Here is a 20,965-nt window from a genome sequence, read left to right as displayed (position 1 = left end):
TGTTACCGTTGACTCGTCTGCTGGGAGCAGTGCTGGTTGTGCAGTCTCATAGCAGCGGGAAGGAAGGACCTCCTATATATCCCCTTCACACACTTGGGGTGAAGGAGTCTGTCACTGAAGGAGCTACTCAGTGCAGTGACAGTGTCCTGCATGGAGTGGGAGTCATTGTCCAGCAACGATGTTAACTTTGCCATCATCCTCCTCTCTTCCACCACCGGTATTGAGTCGAGGGGGCAACCCAGGACAGAGCTGGCCTTCCTGACCAGCTTGTCAAGTCTCTTCCCCTCTGCCGCTGAGATGCTGCTGCTCCAGCAGACCACTCCATAGAACATGGCTGATGCAACCACCGTGTTGTAGAAGGTCCTGCAAGGTAGTTGCAATGTTGTGAGTGTATACGCATATAGTAAGGATCCTTTTGCAGTTTGTGGTCGACACAGAAATTGCTGGAGTTGTTGATAATGAGGAAGGGTTGCAAAGGATATATCATGATATGGATCATTTGGAAATACAGGCAGAGAATTGGTGATGGAATTTCATCTGCACAACAGAAAAATATACGGTAAATGGTAGGACCCTTCGGAGCTTTGATGCAGAGAGGAATCTTGGGGTGCAAGCCCAGACTCCCTGAAAGGGGAAACATACAAAACAGATTTTCACTGTATCTCTGTAAAATAATACACCAACTCTAATACCAATAAATGAATAGAGTAATAAAGCAGATGTATGGCATGCCTGCCTTCACTGGTGGTCAGGACTATAAAAGAGGGAAGTTGTGCAGAACTTTGGTTAGGTTACATTTGGAGTATTGTGTGCAATTCTGGTTGGCTTATTACAGAAAGGGTTTGGAGAAGTTGTAGAAGTTCCAGGATGTCACCTGGATTAGTGACTATTATGCTGCCAGGAGAGGCTTGAATCAAGTTTGTTGATCTTATTCAACAGGTAGCTATTCTTTTTCCCAGAATGAATATGTCAAATAACATGGGACATGGATTTAAGGTGGGTAAATTTTAAAGGAGATTTGGAAGGCAAGTGTTTTTCACAGTGAGTGGTAGTTGCCTGGAATGTGCTCTGCGGGAAAATAGCAATATATCAGAGGTATTTAACAGGCATATAGAACAAGGAACATGGAACAGTACAGCACAGCACAAGGCTCTTAAGCTCACAATGTCTGTGCCAAGGATGATGCCAAGTTAAATTAATCTCCTCTGCCTGATATGATCCATATTTCTCGTATTTCATATGACCGAGTCCACACTTGGTCATCTCTAAGTGTCACTGTGAACACCAGAGCCCCCCAGGGCTGTGTGCTGAGCCCACTTGTGTTTACACTGCTGACCCGCGACTGTACACCAGGCCAACAACATTATCAAATACGTGGATGACACCACAGTCGTGGGGCTCATCACCCATGGCGATGAATCTGCCTACAGCCACTAGGGACAATTTTTTAAAAACATTTGCCCTGCCAATTAACCTACAAACCTGTACGTCTTTGGAGTGTGGGAGGAAACCGAAGATCTCGGAGAAAACCCACGCAGGTCACGGGGAGAGCGTACAAACTCCGTACAGTACAGCACCCGTAGTCAGGATCGAACCTGAGTGTTCGGCGCTGCATTCGCTGTAAGGCAGCAACTCTACCGCTGCGGCACCCTAACAACCTAGCACATCACTGGGACCAGATTCCCTGCCATCAGTGACATTTACAGAGGAAGGTACAAAAGTAAAGCCTGCAGTATCATGAGGGACTCCTCTCACCTCTTCCAAGGTCTATTTGACCCGCTGCCTTCCGGAAGAAGGCTGAGGAGCATTAGCTGCAGAACCACCAGGTTCAGGAACAGCTTTTCCCCTCAGGCTGTTCGTCCACTGAACTGCCCCACCTGACTCCGGGGGAGGGGGGGGCGGGGGAGGGGTTAGCACCTCACCTGGCACTCTGCACTTTATAATCTCATTTACCGTGCAATCAATAAATTACTTGCTCTCATTGATGGCTTTTAATTCCCCCTGTTACATGCTTTAAACTCTAGGTTAAATGCTTTACCTTTTACCATTTACATGCTTTAATCCCCTGTCTATATGTATTGTATTGTATTGCACTGTCTAATTGTATTGTACTGTTTTATATTGTACTGCACTGTCATCCCCTGTCTATATGTTTGCATTTGTATTGCACTATGGTCCCCGGAGGCACTCTGTTTCGTCCCATTCGTTGCATGATCTGTAAGGAGTGGAATGACAAATACACTAAATAAATTAAAAAAATATCTGTCTCCACCATTTATCCCTGACAGTGCATTCCAGGCACTTACTACTTACTGTCTGTGGGGGAAAACTTGGTATATTCGCACTAGTTCTGTGTTATTCCACTCATCCACATACTAAGGGGAATTTACAGAGGGCCAATTAACCTACAAACTTGCATGTCTTTGGGATGTGGGAGGAAGTCAGAGCACTCAGAGGAAACCCACATAGTCACAGGGAGAACGTTCAAACTCATCAAATATCTGCATTGAGCAGGAGTTACTGGTCGGTGGTTAGGTGCACAAGTTATATCCTTTTGCATAGATAATAGAGGGATTTATTCACCTTTATTACGGCATTCAAATTAAATGACAAACGACTCTTCGAAAATTAACAAAAATTGTAGTGGCAACAGTGCAGTGGCAAAATCTTATTTTTGAAAGCCCTCTTCGTCACCAGCTGTATTTTTAGCGGTTTTTGAGCTCAAAATATATTTTAAATGCACTTCAGACATCAGTCAAATGCTTGGAGAGGGTGCAGGGAACATTTAATAGACTGGTACTTGATATGAGGAATTTAGGTTATGTGGAGAAAATGAGATTGTTCTGTTTGGAATAGAGAAGAATATGAGATTTAATATTATGTAAGTAGGTTTTACTAAAGGAGAAATTGCTGTTGGCAGGAAGGTCTTTACCCATTAAAAGCATATTTAATGTAACTTGCAATAATACAAAGGGTGAGATGGGACTTTTTTCACGCACAACCAATCGCTGTAATTTAGATGCATTACCTGACAAATTACGGAAATATTTCACTCGCAGTTTCCAAAAAAACTGCCTACATTCATCAAAAAGACAAAAGTATGAGATTAGTTGGCAAAAATGTAAAGGGCCTGTCCCACTTAGGCGATTTTAAGGCGACTGCCAGCGACTAGGCTGTCGCCGACAGTTCGGCGGGGTGTCGTGGGCATGATCGTGAGGCGTCTTCCAAAGATCGTAGTGGATCTCGGCGCGTCGCTGAGAAATCAAACGGTTTGAAATTTATTGGCGACCGCTGGCTTGTCGCCGGGTATCGTAGCTTATTGCGGTCGCTGTCGCATGCTGTCCCCAGGTTTGATAGGTTTTCTTAAGACGCATTTAGAAGCACATAATATTAAAATAAGTAAAGTTATTTCAAAGTACCATAAAATGCTTGTGTTTAACCAATTTATTTACTGTCAGGTAGATTGGAGGCGACAGTTTGACGGTCAGGTAAGCGTGGGGATTTTTGCGATGTTTTTGGCCTCAGCCATTACATTTAAAGTGAGCTCCAAACCCATATATTCAACCCAGAAACCAGATATGCATCTCCCTTACATTTTCAAAGAATGCCCACACACTTTTCACAAAAATCCACTGAACCACTTTTAAAATATATATTTTTAATACAGCTATTAGTAAACTGGAAGTAAATCCGGTTTATTCCTTGTTACAGTGAAGCTTGGTTTTTAAGTAACCCGTACAAGGTATAATAGTTCAAAACTCTCAAGTACTTACCGACTTGTCAGTGATTTCAGCAAAAATTAAGACGCTGGAGAAGCATTGACAGCGTGGGAATTTTCTCAATGTTTTTGGCCTCAGCCATTACATTTACAGTGAGCTCCAAACCCAGATATGCAACCCAGAAACCAGATATACATCTCCCTTACATTTTCAAAGAATGCCCACACCCTTTTCACAAAAATCCACTTAACCACTTAATTATTATTTTTAATACAGCTATTCGTAAACTGGAAGTAAATCCAGTTTATTCCTTGTTACAGTGAAGCTTGGTTTTTAAGTAACCCATACAAGGTGTTATAGTTGAAAACTCTCAAGTACTTACCGACTTGTCAGTGATTTCAGCGAAAACTAGGACGCCGGAGAAGCATTGACAGCGTGGGAATTTTTGCGATGTTTCAGAAGACGCTGTAATCTCGACCTGACTCGGCATTGTCGTGGTCATTGTCGTCGGGTAAAAGAAAAGTTTGGCGATCTGCTACGACTTTAACAGTTGCTAAAAAAATCACCTAAGTGGGACAGGCCCTTAAGAAATCCAATGCGGGCACAATAGGCTGATTGACCTCTTTTGAGGCTGTGTGAAACCTATGTAAAGGAGGTGTTGTATGAGGCTGTCATTGTCCTGCCATGTTTAAATGGGAGTGAAGCTTTTCTGTTGTTGTTTATGTATAGTACTTGCAAGTGAAGTTAGAGATGTTCCATTGCAAAGTTTCTCGGAGATCTGTATATGGTGGAAAAAAGATTTAGATAACATGAGGCACTTGCAATGAGGTGGTTGTCTACAAATGAATTCTGGCTACTTGGGCATTTGCAACAGTGAGATGTATGAAATGTTGAAATGAGCTAGTATAATTTGCAGCTATGTGGTTCTGTCGTGTATTTGGCCTTTTCTATGGATAAAAAGGTGCAAATCTGGGCACATGGTGTACTTTTTGACAGCTGTTGCATTCTTGAGGAATGTGCTCAAGGCATCATCAGTTCCAGGCCACCATGTTTGCTTTCATGCTGGTAAGTATTGGGTGATGGTGAAAGGAAAATGTGTGTACCTACAAGCATTATTTGATGGACACCCTGATTGATTATCTGTTCAGTACATCCTTGATTAAATATGAACTGTGCCTGGCATAAAGGTGAAGTATGAATCTAGCTCTGAATGTGATTTATTGTGATTATCTAATCCACAGGAGAAACAGGTCACCCAATTGCAAAATTGGTTCAGTCCTCATTTATCATTAAAAGGCACTAATTGGCAATGCTTCCAATTAACCATGTGTGTTTGTATTAAAATGGGAGGTCAGCTGGCTGTGGCGGCAGCATGTGGACAAGAGTGAAGCTGGCACCAGTCCTCCCAAGTCTCCAGCAATCATTGAAATAATTCTTGAAATGTCATCACTGTTATAATGTTTGTGTACAGGAAGCTCTCATAAGCACCAATGTTATAATGATATACAATTTGTTTATGTGAGTAGTCTAGGTCTCATATTAAGTTCTTAATTAAAATTCAGGCTGACCTCTGGCAGCAAAGCCTTCATTCTTCACCGCACAGGAGAATCTTACTTCATCTTATGCTCGTAATTCTGGAGTGGAAATTCAAACAGCTCTGGGGCTAGTGGAATCAAGGGATATGGGGAGAGGTTGGGCACAGGTTACTGATTGTGGATGATCAGCCATGATCACAATGAATGGCGGTGCTGGCTCGAAGGGCTGAATGGCCTTCTCCTGCACCTATTTTCTATGTAACACCATTCTGACTTGAGATCACACTGCTGTTGACTGATCCATAGTTGACAATATCAGAGGAACTTGTGTACTTTAAGGGTAGTAGAAATTTAGGCCAACCCACCATTAAGGACATAATAACACACAGTCGGCTCTTTTGGACAGGCCACATTATTTGTATGCCTAACACCAGATTGCACAAAGAGATGTGGTATTCCAAGCACTCACAGGAAGGCAATTATTGATCCATTATTGCTCAAGAGTAGAGAAGCACTCGGGATAGCACTGTGAACCTTGGGTCCATGCAAAGGGAGCGCATGGATGCTCCCTATGGAAGAAATACACTACCTTGCAAATTATCCACTCATCTGTCCCATAAAGCTCTTCCTGTCTTCTCTGTGGAAGAATGTGTGGTTCCCATATGGACCTCGGACACCTCAAGGCCCACAGAACTGGTGGAAAAGTTCATAATTAATCCTAAAATTGCCTAAGAAGGAGGAAAATGCTATCTCTCCTAATTCACCGCCTCTCTTGATACCTTTTATAGAAGGCATTGCTTCAAGTATTTTTAGAGAAGTGTTGGCATCTGCACAAATTTTTCTAGTAACTATTTCCAGACCATATTTTTATGCTTCGATTTAGGCCTCATCATTCCAGACTATAGTGTGGATGGTTTTGCATACTATTTCACTTACTCTGGCATCGAGAACTCTATTGAATCTAGGACCTGTTGAATATTTCATTCAATTATTATTCAGTTGTACAGTAGTTCTTAATTGGAATATGTATTCATTCTTAGTGGCTCATGTGTGTAACACGTCTTTTACAATCCCTCAATAATTGAAATAAAGCAGGAAGTGGAGTCAGCAAAAGGGTGAAAGATTGGTAATATAATTTTATGGATGATGAACTCCTATTGCAATACTCGTTCCTCTTCTGGTGTTGGTAACAACATTTTTGTGATGTTTCCAGGCTCACTTTGCTTTTTAATATTGTGGTGCTAGTTTCATTTTTGTCACACACTGCTTACTCTTTTCCATACAAATTCTGAGAGGGTTGCAGAGTATAAATGTGCAGGGGCTTCTTGGAGTTCTGGATTCATGCAGCATGGAAATAGATCTTTTTGCGCACATAATCAGTGCCAAATCATTATACATATAGAAACATAGAAAATAGGTGCAGGAGGACACCATTTGGCCCTTTGAGCCGGCACCACCATTCATTGTGATCATGACTGATCATCTACAATCAGTAACATGTGCCTGCCTTCTCCCCATATCCCTTGATTCCACTAGCTCCTAGAACTCCATCTAACTCTCTTTTAAATTCATCCAGTGAATTGGCCTCCACTGCCCTCTGTGGCAGAGAATTCCACAAATTCACAACTCTCTGGGTGAAAAGGTTTCTTCTCACAGTTTTATATGGCCTCACCTTTATTCTTAGACTGTGTCCCCTGGTTCTGGACATTTTTTCTGCATCTAGCTTGTCTAGTCCTTTTATGATTTTTCTACGTCTCTATAAGATCCCCTCTCATTCTTCTAAACTCCAGTGAATACAAACCTAGTCTTTCCAATCTTTCCTCATATGACAGTCCCTCCATCCCGGGGATTAACCTCGTGAACCTATGCTGCAATGCCTCAATAGCAAGGACGTTCTTCCTCAAATTCGGAGACCAAAACTGCACACAATACTCCAGATGCGGTCTCACCAAGGCCCTATACAACCGCAGAAGGACCTCTTTGCTTCTTTGTACTTGTTCCACTTCATTCTCCCTACATTCTCCTCAATTTCCCTCAAACTCTATCACACATTTAATTAGTTTGGACAATTTTCATCAGGCAATTAACCTATCAATTCACATGTCTTTGGGGTTCTGGAAAGAATTAACCACCCAGAGGATACCATTGCAGTTACAGGCAGAATGTGCAAGCTCCACACAGATGGCACTGGAGATCAGGATTGAATCTGGACAATAGACAATAGACAATAGACAATAGGTGCAGGAGTAGGCCATTCAGCCCTTCGAGCCAGCACCGCCATTCAATGCGATCATGGCTGATCACTCTCAATCAGTACCCCGTTCCTGCCTTCTCCCCATACCCCCTCACTCCGCTATCCTTAAGAGCTCTATCCAGCTCTCTCTTGAAAGCATCCAACGAACTGGCCTCCACTGCCTTCTGAGGCAGAGAATTCCACACCTTCACCACTCTCTGACTGAAAAAGTTCTTCCTAATCTCCGTTCTAAATGGCCTACCCCTTATTCTTAAACTGTGGCCCCTTGTTCTGGACTCCCCCAACATTGGGAACATGTTTCCTACCTTTAATGTGTCCAATCCCCTAATTATCTTATATGTTTCAATAAGATCCCCCCTCATCCTTCTAAATTCCAGTGTATACAAGCCTAATTGCTCCAGCCTTTCAACATACGACAGTCCCGCCATTCCGGGAATTAACCTAGTGAACCTACGCTGCATGCCCTCAATGCTGAACATTGAGGCAGCAGCACGACTGTTCTTCCCCCTTTGCTTATTTATGTCTTTCAATTCGTTTTGCACCATTAAATACTTTGGCCCAATATCTGGGCCACCTCCACTGTCAGAGTGAGGCCCTACGCAAATTGGAGGAACAGCACCTCATATTTTGCTTGGGCAGCTTACAACCCAGCCGTATGAATATTGACATCTAACTTCAAGTAACCCTTGCTTTTCCTCTCTCCATCCCTCCTCCATCCTAATTTTCCAACCAGTCTGACTGTCGTTCTGATTAAATTTGATCTTTGTATGCTTTGTCGTCACCTTCCCCTACCTAACGATGATCTACATTTTCCTTGAACAGCATCCCCTTTGATGTCTCATTTTCACACAGACTGCATTTGTGGGGAAAAAATAGTCATCCTTTCAGGTTGAAGACCTCTCATCAGATTCTGATAAGAGGTCTTTAACCTCAAGTGTCAAAAGTAAGCATGCAGGTACAGCAGGCAGTGAAGAAAGCTAAATGCATGTTGACCTTCATTGCGAGAGGATTTGAGTTTAGGAGCAAGGAGGTCTTACTGCAGTTGTACAGGGCCCCAGTTAGACTGCACCTGGAGTATTGTGTGCAATTTTGGTCTCCTAATTTGAGGAAGGACATTATTGCTATTGAGGGAGTGCAGAGTAGGTTAAGCAGGTTAATTCCTGGGATGGCGGGATTGACATATGATGAAAGAATGGATCGACTGGGCTTGTTTTCACTGGAATTTGGAAGGATGAGAGGGGATGTTATAGAAACATATAAAATTCTTAAAGGATTGGACAGGCTAGATGCAGGAAAAATGTTCCCGATGTTGGGGGAATCCAGAACTAGGGGTCACAGTTTGAGAATAAGGGGTTGGCCATTTAGGACTGAGATGAGGAAACATTTTTTCACCCGGAGAGTTGTGAATCTGTAGAATTTTCTGCCACAGATGGCAGTGGAGGCCAATTCACTGGATGTTTTCAAGAGAGAATTACAATACAATACAATACAATATATCTTTATTGTCATTGTACCCAGGGGTACAACGAGATTGGGAATGCGCCTCCCATACGATGCAATAATTTAAGTAATTAACAGCAACCCAACGAAACGAAACAGTTGGAACAGTTTTTAGACAGGGTAAAGTGCAAGTTGATCTATGCGTTGTGGCCATCCGGCTCAGCAGGACCGATTCACAGCAGCTATGGCCCTGGGGATGAAGCTGTTCCTGAGTCTGGAGGTGCGGGCGTAGAAGGCCTTGTATCGTCTGCCCGATGGAAGGAGTTCGAACAGACTGTTGCAGGGGTGTGAAGAGTCTTTGTGGATGCTGGTGGCTTTTCTGAGGCATCGTGTGTTGTAGATGCCCTCCAAGTCTGGTAGCTGTGTTCCGATGGCCCTCTGAGCTCTATGGACTACCCGCTGTAGAGCTTTCCTTTCTGCCTCCGTGCAGCTGAGGTACCACACAGGGATGCCATGCGTTAGGATGCTCTCTATGGTGCAGCGGTAGAAGGTCGTCAGCAGCTGTTGGGGTAGACCAGACTTTTTCAGTGTTCTTAAGTAGAACAGTCTTTGTTGTGCCTTCTTGACCAGCGCAGCAGTGTTATTGGACCATGTTAGGTCCTCCGAAATGTGAGTGCCCAGAAACTTGAAGCTGGACACTCTCTCCACACTGTCCCCGTTGATAGAGATCGGGGCATATTCCCCGTTATGTGACCTACGGAAGTTGATGATCAGCTCCTTGGTCTTGGTGGTATTTAGGGACAGGTTGTTATCCGAGCACCAGTCCGCCAGGTTCTGCACCTCCGCTCTATAGTTTGTTTCATCCCTGTTGGTGATAAGCCCGATCACCGTTGTGTCGTCTGCAAACTTGACAATGGTGTTGGTGTCGAATGCAGGAACACAGTCTGTGTGAAGAGGGAGTAGAGCATGGGGCTCAGAACACAGCCCTGTGGTGTGCCGGTACTCAGGGTGATAGTGGAGGACAGGTGCGGGCCCATTCTCACTGCCTGCGGTTGTTCCAGCAGGAAGTCCAGGATCCTGTCACATAATGACGAGCTGAGGCCTAGCTGGTGGAGTTTGGTGATGAGCTTGGTGGGATGACCGTGTTGAAGGCGGAGCTATAGTCTATGAATAGCATCCTCACGTACGTGCCCTGTCTCTCTAGGTGAGTCAGGACAGTGTGAAGAGCCAGAGAGATGGCGTCCTCTGTGGATCTATTTGCCCTGTATGCAAATTGATGTGGGTCCAGTGAGTCAGGGATGCTGGATTTGATGTGTGAGAGGACCAGCCTCTCAAAGCACTTCATGACTATCGGCGTTAGGGCAACCGGGCGGTAGTCGTTCAGGTTGGAGATCTTTGTTTTTTTCGGCACCGGAACTATGATAGCCGACTTCAGGCACTTGGGGACCGTAGCTAGAGATAATGACAGGTTAAAGATCCTGGTGAATACCTCAGCCAGCTGTTCAGCACAGTCCTTCAGTACCCTTCCTTGAACTCCATCCGGTCCTGCAGCCTTGCGTGGGTTGACCCTTTGCAGAGCGCGTTGTACCTCCTGTGTGTTCAGTTGCAAGACCTGTCCCACCGCCTCGGCTGGGGTTCTTTCACTCAAGGTGGTTAGATTTAGCTCTTAGGGCTAAAGGAATCAAGGCATATGGGGAAAAAGCAGGAACGAGGTACTGATTTTAGATGATCAGCCATGATCATATTGAATGGCAGTGCTGGCTTGATGGGGCGAATGGCCTTCTCCTGCATCTATTTTTCTGTTTCTATGTTGACTCTCTTTGCACAGATGCTACCTGACCTGCTGAAACAATTTCTGAACATTTGGCAAGTTATGTATTGCCTATTTATGTAACATTTGTGCTATGAAAATTGTAAGGAGTATGATACTGTAGAAGCTTTTGAGGGAAATGTTACTTTTCCTGGCAATCAAAATGGTGGCAAGTGGTAAATAAAGTTGAAACAATCATTTACCACAGAGACTATTTACAATTGTAGATTTGTGTAACACAGTGACGACAATCAGCATAAATTCTTTCCCTCCAGTTACTGTTCAGATTACTATTGATGCTCCTTTTTGGCAGAATGGAGGAGGCCAAAGTTTATGCAAAATTACGACATCCAGTTTTAACATTTTTGCTATTACTGCCTGTTGCTCTTGACCTATTCAGGTTGGAGGCTAAATTAAAAAATTAAACAACAGCTATATAAGCAATAGCAGAAGAGAATAAAATGAGACATGGGTGTTTTTGATAAAGAAAACACAGGATATATTTTTGGATAGAAGCCCAGATAATTATTTAGTGGATTAATATAGTAGAAGAAGGCTGCAGAACAGATGGGGTGACATAGTTGAAGTTATGGAAATTCAGAGTTTCCAGATGGATAGAATTTGTCCTCTTTAATTTTTCAGGTGATGGCTAATTCAGTCCTTCATGACCTTCTTTTCAAATGCAGTGAAGAAAAACCCCCCAGATATTTCCAGTAGGTTGTGGTTATTAGTTGGCTACAATTAAAAGAATACAGTTCAGAGGAAGAAACAAAAGAGACAGATGTTTGGTTTAAATTGTGCGGTTTCTGTAATTCCTGTTATATTAAGTAAAAGATTATGTGAGTTTGCAATCAAGATAATGGCTGTGCTAAGTATCATATTGCTATGACCACTTGGTGACGGCACATTATTAGTGACTGAAGACCAGTTGCACCAATGGTTGGTTGTGAAAAAATATTTGTTTTTCAGTACTGGGCAGTTGAGGAATCAAATAAACCACCTGCAGAATAGAATTTTAGTAGACTTCACATTCAGTACCATTCCCTGAAGCTGTAAAGGATGAAACAACTTCCGGCTGATGCCATGGATTGCTGCCAATCCAGATAGCTGGCAGATGTCAGTTGTTTTCTGTGAACTGTTTTTTTGTAATTTTATGGAGTTTGTGATAAATTTCTATGAAATGCCACAATGAGGAACACATCTCTCCTTTCTCTACGTTTTGTATGGGTATTGTGCATGGAATCCCTAAGATCTCAGTATGTGCATTGAGCTTTTACTTTATGCGAAGGTCACACTGAATCATTTTACTCAGCAATTGTGTAAATCAAAAACAGAGAGAAATCAGATCCCGTTTGACATTTTTTTTGCACAAACAGCTCTGAAGGGCTGGTAGATTAAGCTTGTATTTGTTTTTCATTTTAGAGATTTACTAGTTAGACTAAACTTATGCTCGCAAATTTCACCTGCTTAGTTTTCATAGCGTATTAGTTACATGTAGTGGTATATGGTAATCCATCAGCGCCATATTCATTTTCAGTGTTGCATCATATTTTATTTGTGTTAAAAAAAAAAATCACTTAGCACCATACTTACAGGAACATGGGACATTTTATAAACATCGTTGATTGGTCCATCAAACCTGTTCCCTTTTAGTTGATCTGCTTTCTTGGCTTGTTACCAAATCCCACAATCCGTTCTTTCTTCAGAAATTTATCTGGTTGTCTCTTGAAACCATTTATATTTGCTTCAACAACATTCATTGGTAATTTATTCCACATGTTTACTCGGCTTGGTGTGAAATTTCCCTTTGATTCCCTATTTACCCACTGTGATCAAATTTTCTGCCTAATATAGTATCATTCATGAATATATATTGCCCGAATCAACTCCATCAAACTTCCCCATTTTATTTTCAAAACTTCCCTTTAATCACTTTGTGTCATTATAAACAAGTTCAGTTTCTTCACGATGGTACCATCATTGTTGCATTACATTCCACCTTTAGAGCAAATAATGTTTCTGTTAAATACTATAAGTGCCTCACAGCGCCAGAGGCCCAGGTTTCATCCTGACCTCAGGTGCTATCTGTGTGGCGTTGGCACATTCTCCCTCTGACCGCATGGGTTTCGTTCAGGTGCTCCAGTTTCCTTCCACATCCCAAAGACATGTGGGTTTGTTGGTTAATTGGCTTCTGAAATTGCCTCTAGTGGGAGTGGATGAGAATGTGGGATAGCATGGAACCAGTATAAATAGGAGATCGATGATTGGTGTGGGCCGAAGGGCCTGCTTCCATGTTGTATCTCTAAACTAAAGTGCCGCTGCAAAGAATATCTTGTACAGTAAAGAAAAGCCATTTTTTAGCTGCATTCCATGCGCAAGAATATTAACAACCATGATTTTTTTCAGTTTCAGTAGTAATGATTAAATTCCTTTTTTTGAGCATGTTTATGTAACTGATCTATTAAACCATATTTGTATTTTTGTTCCACAATTTCACAAACATTTTTACGTTTATCTACAATCCAGTTTATTGGTTCTGTAGTATAAGTAACCTGGTAATAAAGTGCGTTTATGGATTCTTGTAGTTTTCCAAGATGCACTACCACCTATGCATTGCTTATGAAAGTTGTTCTATGTTTTGGGACTAACTGTGGTAAGAACCTGTGCAAGGTTCTCTGAGCAATCAGATGATAAATGATCAGTTCATCTGTTGGTTGAAAGGTAAATTTTGGGCTATGTATCTGTTTCTTTTGGATTAGTACCAAAAACCACCGGGTGGTGCTGGCAATGGCTGCCTCGCCAACAGTCTGTCCTTTCTTCTGTTTTGTTATTTTAAGTACGTGTTAAAGAGTTCTTTGGTTTATTTTATGTGGGGGGGTCGGGGGGAAACCTTTTTCAATCTCTTACCTTGTCGGAGTTGCGATTGCTTTCTGGATCGTATCTCCGGTCGCTCTGTGGCCTAACATCATGGAGCTGGTGGCCTTGCTTGAAACTGACTTTGAGCCCCACCGCGGGGCTGTGGACTTACCATTGGAGCCTGTGATCCCTTGCCTGGGATCACAAGCAACCGCGGCCTGTGGATCTCCAACCGCGGATTTCAACATCGAGGAGCTCTCAGTCTCGGGTAGAGATTGATGTTGGGAAGCTCCAGGCCGCAGGAGGTTCAACTAGCCCTGACTCGGGAGTCTGATCGCCCGGTGCGGGGAGCTGAGATTCCCCCGATGCAGGAGCTTGTTCGCCCTGATGTGGAGGGCTCGACTGCCGGTTGCGGGAGCCAAGATCGCCCCGACAACGGAAGGTACGAGTGCCCCGACCGCGGGAGAACAAAGAAGAAAAGATTGAACTTTTTTTGCCTTCCATCACAGTGCGGAATGTGGGGGAGTTGCTGTGGTGGATGTTCATGTTAAAAATTTATTTGGGTGTCTTGTTGCTCTTTATTGGTATGAATGTGTGCCAATCTGAATTTCACTCTACTTAATTGGTACATGTAACAATAAACAAATCTTGAACCTTTAAGAATTTTTGCATGTTCACTGGAAAAGGCAGACATTGTACCAGGGTACTGCACTGGATGCTGAAATCTGCGCTGCCATTTGACCGTTACATAAATGTGTTACCACTGAGCATAATTCATAAATAAATAATTTTAAGTTCTTCTCAATCTGTTTTCATCTTTCCTCCATTACTAGTTGTGCCTGTGGTTGACAAACATATAACATTTTTGCTTTTAAAACTCTCATTAAACTAATTGCTTAAAGTTCCAAAGCAGACTCAGTTTTATCTCTTGGTAATCCTATTCCAGCAGTTTTTGCTCTCTTATTCAGACAGTTTTCTCTGTAGAACTTTGCACTCCACTCCACAGGTTGCTTTAGCTCTTAATCTTTGACCTTCAAACTGGAAAAAATGATTTATTTTCATGTAATATCTAAATTTTCATTAGATTCCTCCAATAAATTGGTAAATTTAGTGGTTCCAAATTTTGCCTTGATCTTTGTAAAAAATAAGTGGGTTCTTTTGGTCCCGTTGATCAGTCCATTTTAAATATGCATTGTAAGAAAATAACTGCAGATGCTGGTACAAATCGAAGGTATTTATTTCACAAAATGCTGGAGTAACTCAGCAGGTCAGGCAGCATCTCATTTTTCATTTCTTTCGCCTAATGCAATCTACTTTCCATTGTCACTATTATTAAACAGTTAGATCTCTAAACGGTGTTAAATGGGATTGCCTGCTGTACTATATCACAATCTATAGTTAAATGGAAAATTACTTGTCCTAAACAAAATCAGTATTGGAAGGCATTTTTCTAGTATAATGTTCCCACTTTGACATACAAGTGATATTCTATGGGACAGCATTTGTCTCTGAAGTTCCTCGACGAGAGCAATATCAAAACATGAAACTTGCCTTGGAGTGAACATCCAGGTGTAAACATTTGGAATGATGTTGAGGAGTCCTTGACTGAGAAATAACAAGCCTTACTTGGCATACATTTTGGACTTTAACAAGTTGGATGAAATATAAATAAATCACCATTACACCTGTAAAGTGCATTTTGAATCCCCAGTCATGGGAATGGGGGCAAAGAAAAGGTTGCTGCATTGGTGCCTCATTTGCTTTTGTTAAAGTAACTTCCAGTATCCCGGCTTATATTTACCGAATATTCCTAACTAAAAACGGCATTACTTTACATTTCCACTTCAGGACGTCCATAGCCAATGAGGTAATGTAAGAAACAAATTTCAAACACCAAGCTTCCAATTGAAGCAACATGATAGTGTTAAGGTACCTTGATTTTTGTGACATTGACTGCAGGATAGATTTGGGCAAGCAGTTTCAAAGGTAACTTGCACGTACTTTGTGGAGCAGTGCCTTGGGATTTAAGAAAAAAACTACAAGGAGTATAGGTGAATGTGTGGAACATATTCTCAACATTGCTTAAAAGTGTATATTTGTGCTTGAATCTCCAGAGTGAGTCCTGAACCCACAGCTTATACTGAAGCACGCTGGAAAAATCTACACGTTCACAGGAAGAACGTGCAAACTTCAAATGGACAGTACCACCGGTTAGGACTGAACCTGGGTTAATGAAACTCTGAGACAACGGCATGGTCTGCAGCACCATTGTCCTGCCCATCTATGCCTTAAGTGACCCTTAATTTTTAAACAGTTAACCCCCCCCCGTGCTAGTTTCTCCCACAAGAAGAAATATTCTTTCCACTTCTATCCTGTCAAGACCGTTTAGGATTTTCTACTGGGGCTCTGTAACTTTTTATAATTTCACCAAATGTATCCCAATTTGTTCAATTTGCTGTTATCTGTCATGGAAATGCATTAAGTGGGTGAGAACATAGAAAAATAGAGTGAGAACATAGAAAAATATGAAAAAATATGATGTCATCCACAGAAAGGCAAAATACTTGTTAAATGGTGATATATCGGATAGTGTTGATAGTCAAATTGACACGGGTGGATTCTTGTACATTGTTCTTAGATGTTCCTTGGGGTGAAGGATCACTTGCTTCCACTGAGGGATGGGACATGCCTGTGCCTGATTTATTGTGGGATAGCCTTCACACATCAGCTATCAGACATCTTGATACACTGAGGTGTTGATCCAGTGGCAATGAGGTACAAGACAATTGGAGATTAATCTGTGCTGCAGATAGACACCAAAAACATATTGACATATATTGACTGGCCATTCTCCATGAATGCAGACATATTATCGTACGTACACTCTGTTCCTCAGGTCTCTTCACTCACTTTTCGAATGTCTTAAGCGCTTTCTCCTAACTGCTTTCCTCAAATCTCCCACTCCTTGATCCCCTTCCCTCTGAACTCTCTAGGCTTGGTTCATCTCTTTCCTGGTTAAGCCATTCTCTTTTCCTTTTCCACCTGACTCCCATGCAACCATACTGCTCTTGCCTGCTACAGTTTCAGCAGCTGTGCCACCTGAATCGAGAACACAGAGGGTCCAGAGGAGGTTTACAAGAATGATCCCAGGAATAAGTAAGCTAACCTATGATGTGCGTTTGTCGACACTGGGCCAGTACTTGCTGGAGTTTCGAAGAATGAGGAGGGACCTGATTCAAACATACAGAATAGTGAAAGGCTTGGATCAAGTGGATGTGGAGAGGATGTTTCCACTAGTGGGACAATCTAGGACTAGAGGTCATAGCCTCAGAATTAAAGGACATTCTTTTAGGAAGGAGATGAGGAGAAATTTATTTAGTCAGAGGGTGGTAAATCTGGAATTCTTTGCCACAGAAAGCTGGAGGCCAAGTCAGTGGATATTTTGAAGGCAGAGATGGATAAGATTCTTGATAAGTACAGATGCCAGAGGTTATGGGGAGAAAGCAGGAGAATGGGGTTTGGAGGGAGAGATAGATCAACCTTGATTGAATGGCGGAGTAGACTTGATGGGCCAAATGGGGTCTCGACCCGAAACGTCACCCATTCCTTCTCTCCCGAGATGCTGCCTGACCTGCTGAGTTACTCCAGCATTTTGTGAATAAATCGATTTGTACCAGCATCTGCAGTTATTTTCTTATAAATCTACTCCTATTCCTTATGACCTCATGACATATGTTCATCAAAGCTGTGAAGCAGCTGAAGATCGACAAAGCTGTGAAGCAGGTGATTAACAGGGCAAATGGTATGCAAGCTTTTGTGTGTGTGTGTGTGTGTTTTTATATATAATTCATAATACAATGCAATTTATAGTCAATATTGGGTCCAAATGCTAACGTGATACAAATGTAGGAATTTGTATTATATTGGCATTTGGACCCAATATTGACTATATATTTAATATGAAATTCATAATTTTAATTATAACAAATGCAATTTGTATATTGATTCAAATTGACTTGAGTATATGTGTGTTTGTGCGCTTTGGTGTTAGCATCTTGGCGTTGGCAACTGTTACCACTTCAACATTTGTAATTTAGCACAACTGCAATTAATCTTGGTCAATATTTTCTAATGGAACTGTAGCAATATAAGCTTTGTAAGATCTGAGTTTGTACCTATATATTTTTTCATTAATCCATTTTTTTTAAGGTGTCTTAGTGCCATAAATCATTTCCAGCTGAGGGGGATTACGCAACATGATATTGAAGTTTTGGCCTGAAGCGATCCCCTAGGAGATGTGTGAAAGCAAGTTATGAAAAGTAGCTATTAGTGCAGTTAGATTTTGTCATTTATTTCGGTGTGGCTGAAAATAGCCTTTTGGAGCTAAGCAGAATGATGGGCAGTATTCTGTCACTGAACATGATAATGGCGGGTGCACCTTGAAATAGTAAAGGATGAATGTGAAAGGATATGAGAGCACATTTCGAAGGTAGTTTTCTTTTATTAAATGCAATATACCAGATAACATTTGACTTAAATAATGTTTCAAAACATTCAATACCTCATGTATATAATGAAATTTTGTGAAATTAAATAACTGTCATTAAGCAAATGAACAACACTGCATTGGCTGCATGTGACAAAGTGATGGATTACTGGTTTATCAGTTTTGTTTGATGGAAACATTTCAGTCCGAATATTAGATATTTTCTCTGCTCACCTTTACTAAATATGCATCTGAACCTCTCTAGAATGGTCTGATGTGCACTCAGTGAAATAAATAAACTTTATAATGACACTATGGACATTTTCTGTTTTATTACTTGAAAATTTAAAAAAACTCCACAGATACATGAAATCTAAAATAAATGCTGAAAATACTGGAAGTACTGAGCAGGTTAGGCCATATCTGTGGGAAGAGAAATTGAGTTAACATTTCAAAGCCTTAAGATGGTTCCTCAGAGTTCTGACGAAGTACTTCGCCCTGAACTGTTAACTCACAGATTTGGCCTGACCCACTAAATATTTCCAGCATTTTTAGATTTTTTAAACCTTTTTCAGGTTGTGGGTACTGTTGGCAAAGCTAGCATTTATGGGACAACACTAATTGTCTTTGTGAAGGTTAGGTGACTATCTTCTTAAAATACTGTAGTTCGTTATGGTGAAGGTTCTTATACATTGATATTGGGTAGACACAAGGAAATGCAGTCTCTTTTTTCACAAAAAAAGACACAAAGTGCTGAAGATATTCAACAGGTCAGGCAGCATCTGTGGAGAACATGGGTCAGTGATGTTTTGGGTCGGGACTCCCCTCCAGTCTGAAGAAGGATCCCAACCCAAAACCTCACCTATCCTTGTTTTCCAGAGATGCTGCCTGGGTAAGATGTTGTGCAACTTTAAGGAACCTGAAGTTGGTGGTGCAGTTATGTGTTTGCTGCTCTTGTTCCTCTTGGTGGTAACATTTGCAAAGTGCTTTTGGAATACGTGAATATGTGCAGTGTTCTTTTTTAACAAGTAGACATTCCAGGCTTGGTGAGATGGTAGCAAGAGGAATTAATCTTTATGATTGAAGTGCCAATTATGGCCAATTATGATTGAAGTGCCAATGCTATGGCCAATTATGGTTGAAGTGCCAATTATGTGCCTGCTTTGTCCTGGATTGGAGTCCAGCATCTTGATGTCGTTGGTTCAGGATTGTGATAGAATACATTCTAATCAGTGTGGCAGTGCTAATTTTTTAGGTGCTGGAGCTGTCACTGTTGCCGGAGCGGCCGCTGTTAAATTCCCCGCTAGTTAAAATTCCCCACTGTTTATTTTGTGGGTTTTTTTTTTACAGAGGTGCTGAAGCGGTGCTCCGGTGAGCCGGTCCGGCTGCACTGGACCCCTGTTTCTAATGTACCTTGTGGATGAAAGGGGTGTCAGGCGGTGTGCCACTTGCCACTGGACACCACCTATAATAGCCAAAATATTAATATGGCTGGTCCAATTACTGGTTAGGGTGACTTTCATGATATTAATGTTATAGGACTTGATACCAGTAGTGCTATTGACTGTTAAGGATAAACAATGGACTCTCTCTTGGGAATGGTCATTGTCAGGCACTTTTGTAACGTGAAGGTATTTATTCACAAAATGCTGGAGTAAATCAGCAGGTCAGGCAGCATCTCAGGAGAGAAGGAATGGGTGACGTTTCGGGTCGAGACCCTTCTTCAGACTGATGTCAGGGGGGCGGGACAAAGACCCCCAAGAACAAGCTGTTTCATTTTGTGATGAGCTACAAAATAAAATAAACAGGGCTAATTGTGCAGTTTTGATGTAAATATGTGATTTGTCTTGTTATTTCATTATTTCTCTAACAATTAAAAAAATGCAAAAAGATGCTCCCTTGCCCACAAAGAGAGATCATCTGTTAATTTTGCTGTATTGAAAAAAATATTTCCTTCAGTAGAATTGGTGAGAATTTAAAAAAGTTTTCCTGGCATTTAAATTTTGAAGAATTGTAGAAGTATAATGTAAATAATTGCTTGAAGCAATTAGACACTTCAGAATTCATGTCTTGGCACATCAGGCTGCTTATCAATTAGAATTTTATCAATTAGAATTTAAAATTATCAGTTAGAATTTTATTTATGTTTGCATTATTCAGTGCCACCTGATCATGTGACTGATCGATAACTCAGTTGTTTATAACACACACAACTTTTAGAAATATTTAACAGGCCAGACAGGGTCTGTGAAGAGAATTACAGACTTCAGGATCATGATATTACAGATTTCCAGCATTTGCAATTTTTTGTTCTTCAATTATCTTTTCCAGCTTTAATCTGTTCACTTTGATATGCGTGCATATGAAAAAAATTATTGTCCATTTTGATCATTACAATTGACAGCATCCACAGCCTTTTGGAGAGAGTTCTGGATCGCCACAAAATGTTTGCATTCCGCAAATTAATGGGGTTAATCTATTTTCAGTTTACTATAAACTTGGTCCAAAAGTAATACTTGTTTCTTAGCAAATGTCTCTGGCTCCAACACATGGTGTCCCTTCTGGATTCCAAATGAAATTCCACCCTATATAATTTGGATCCATTCAAGATGACAAACTGACAAATGTCTCTTTCGTATTGTGCTAATACGTGGCAGGAGTGAAATGAGAGCTTGGCAGGGTGGTGTGGGTCATTGATGATGTTGGCTGCCTTTTTGAGCTTAGCTCATACACAGTCGGTCAAATTGCTGCCTCCATGTTGGAAACTTCTAAGAAGCTATGATTGAGGACCATTCTCAGCTGCAACATCTGGATAGATGACAATTGATAAAATAGTGAATGTTCTGAACAATTATGAATAACCTA

The 20,965-nt window shown here is 41.5% G+C and overlaps 1 protein-coding gene across 2 annotated transcripts in view; it reads left to right on the top strand.

The window, feature by feature from the left end:
- Positions 1–20,965, top strand: part of stk3 (serine/threonine kinase 3 (STE20 homolog, yeast)) — a 276,140-nt gene that overhangs the window by 10,207 nt on the left and 244,968 nt on the right. The gene's annotated exons all lie outside the window — the stretch shown is intronic.

This window comes from Rhinoraja longicauda, chromosome 4 (genome assembly GCF_053455715.1).
Source record: "Rhinoraja longicauda isolate Sanriku21f chromosome 4, sRhiLon1.1, whole genome shotgun sequence".
In the NCBI taxonomy this organism is placed as follows: Eukaryota; Metazoa; Chordata; class Chondrichthyes; order Rajiformes; family Arhynchobatidae; genus Rhinoraja; species Rhinoraja longicauda.
This window is presented reverse-complemented; position numbering and strand designations above follow the sequence as displayed.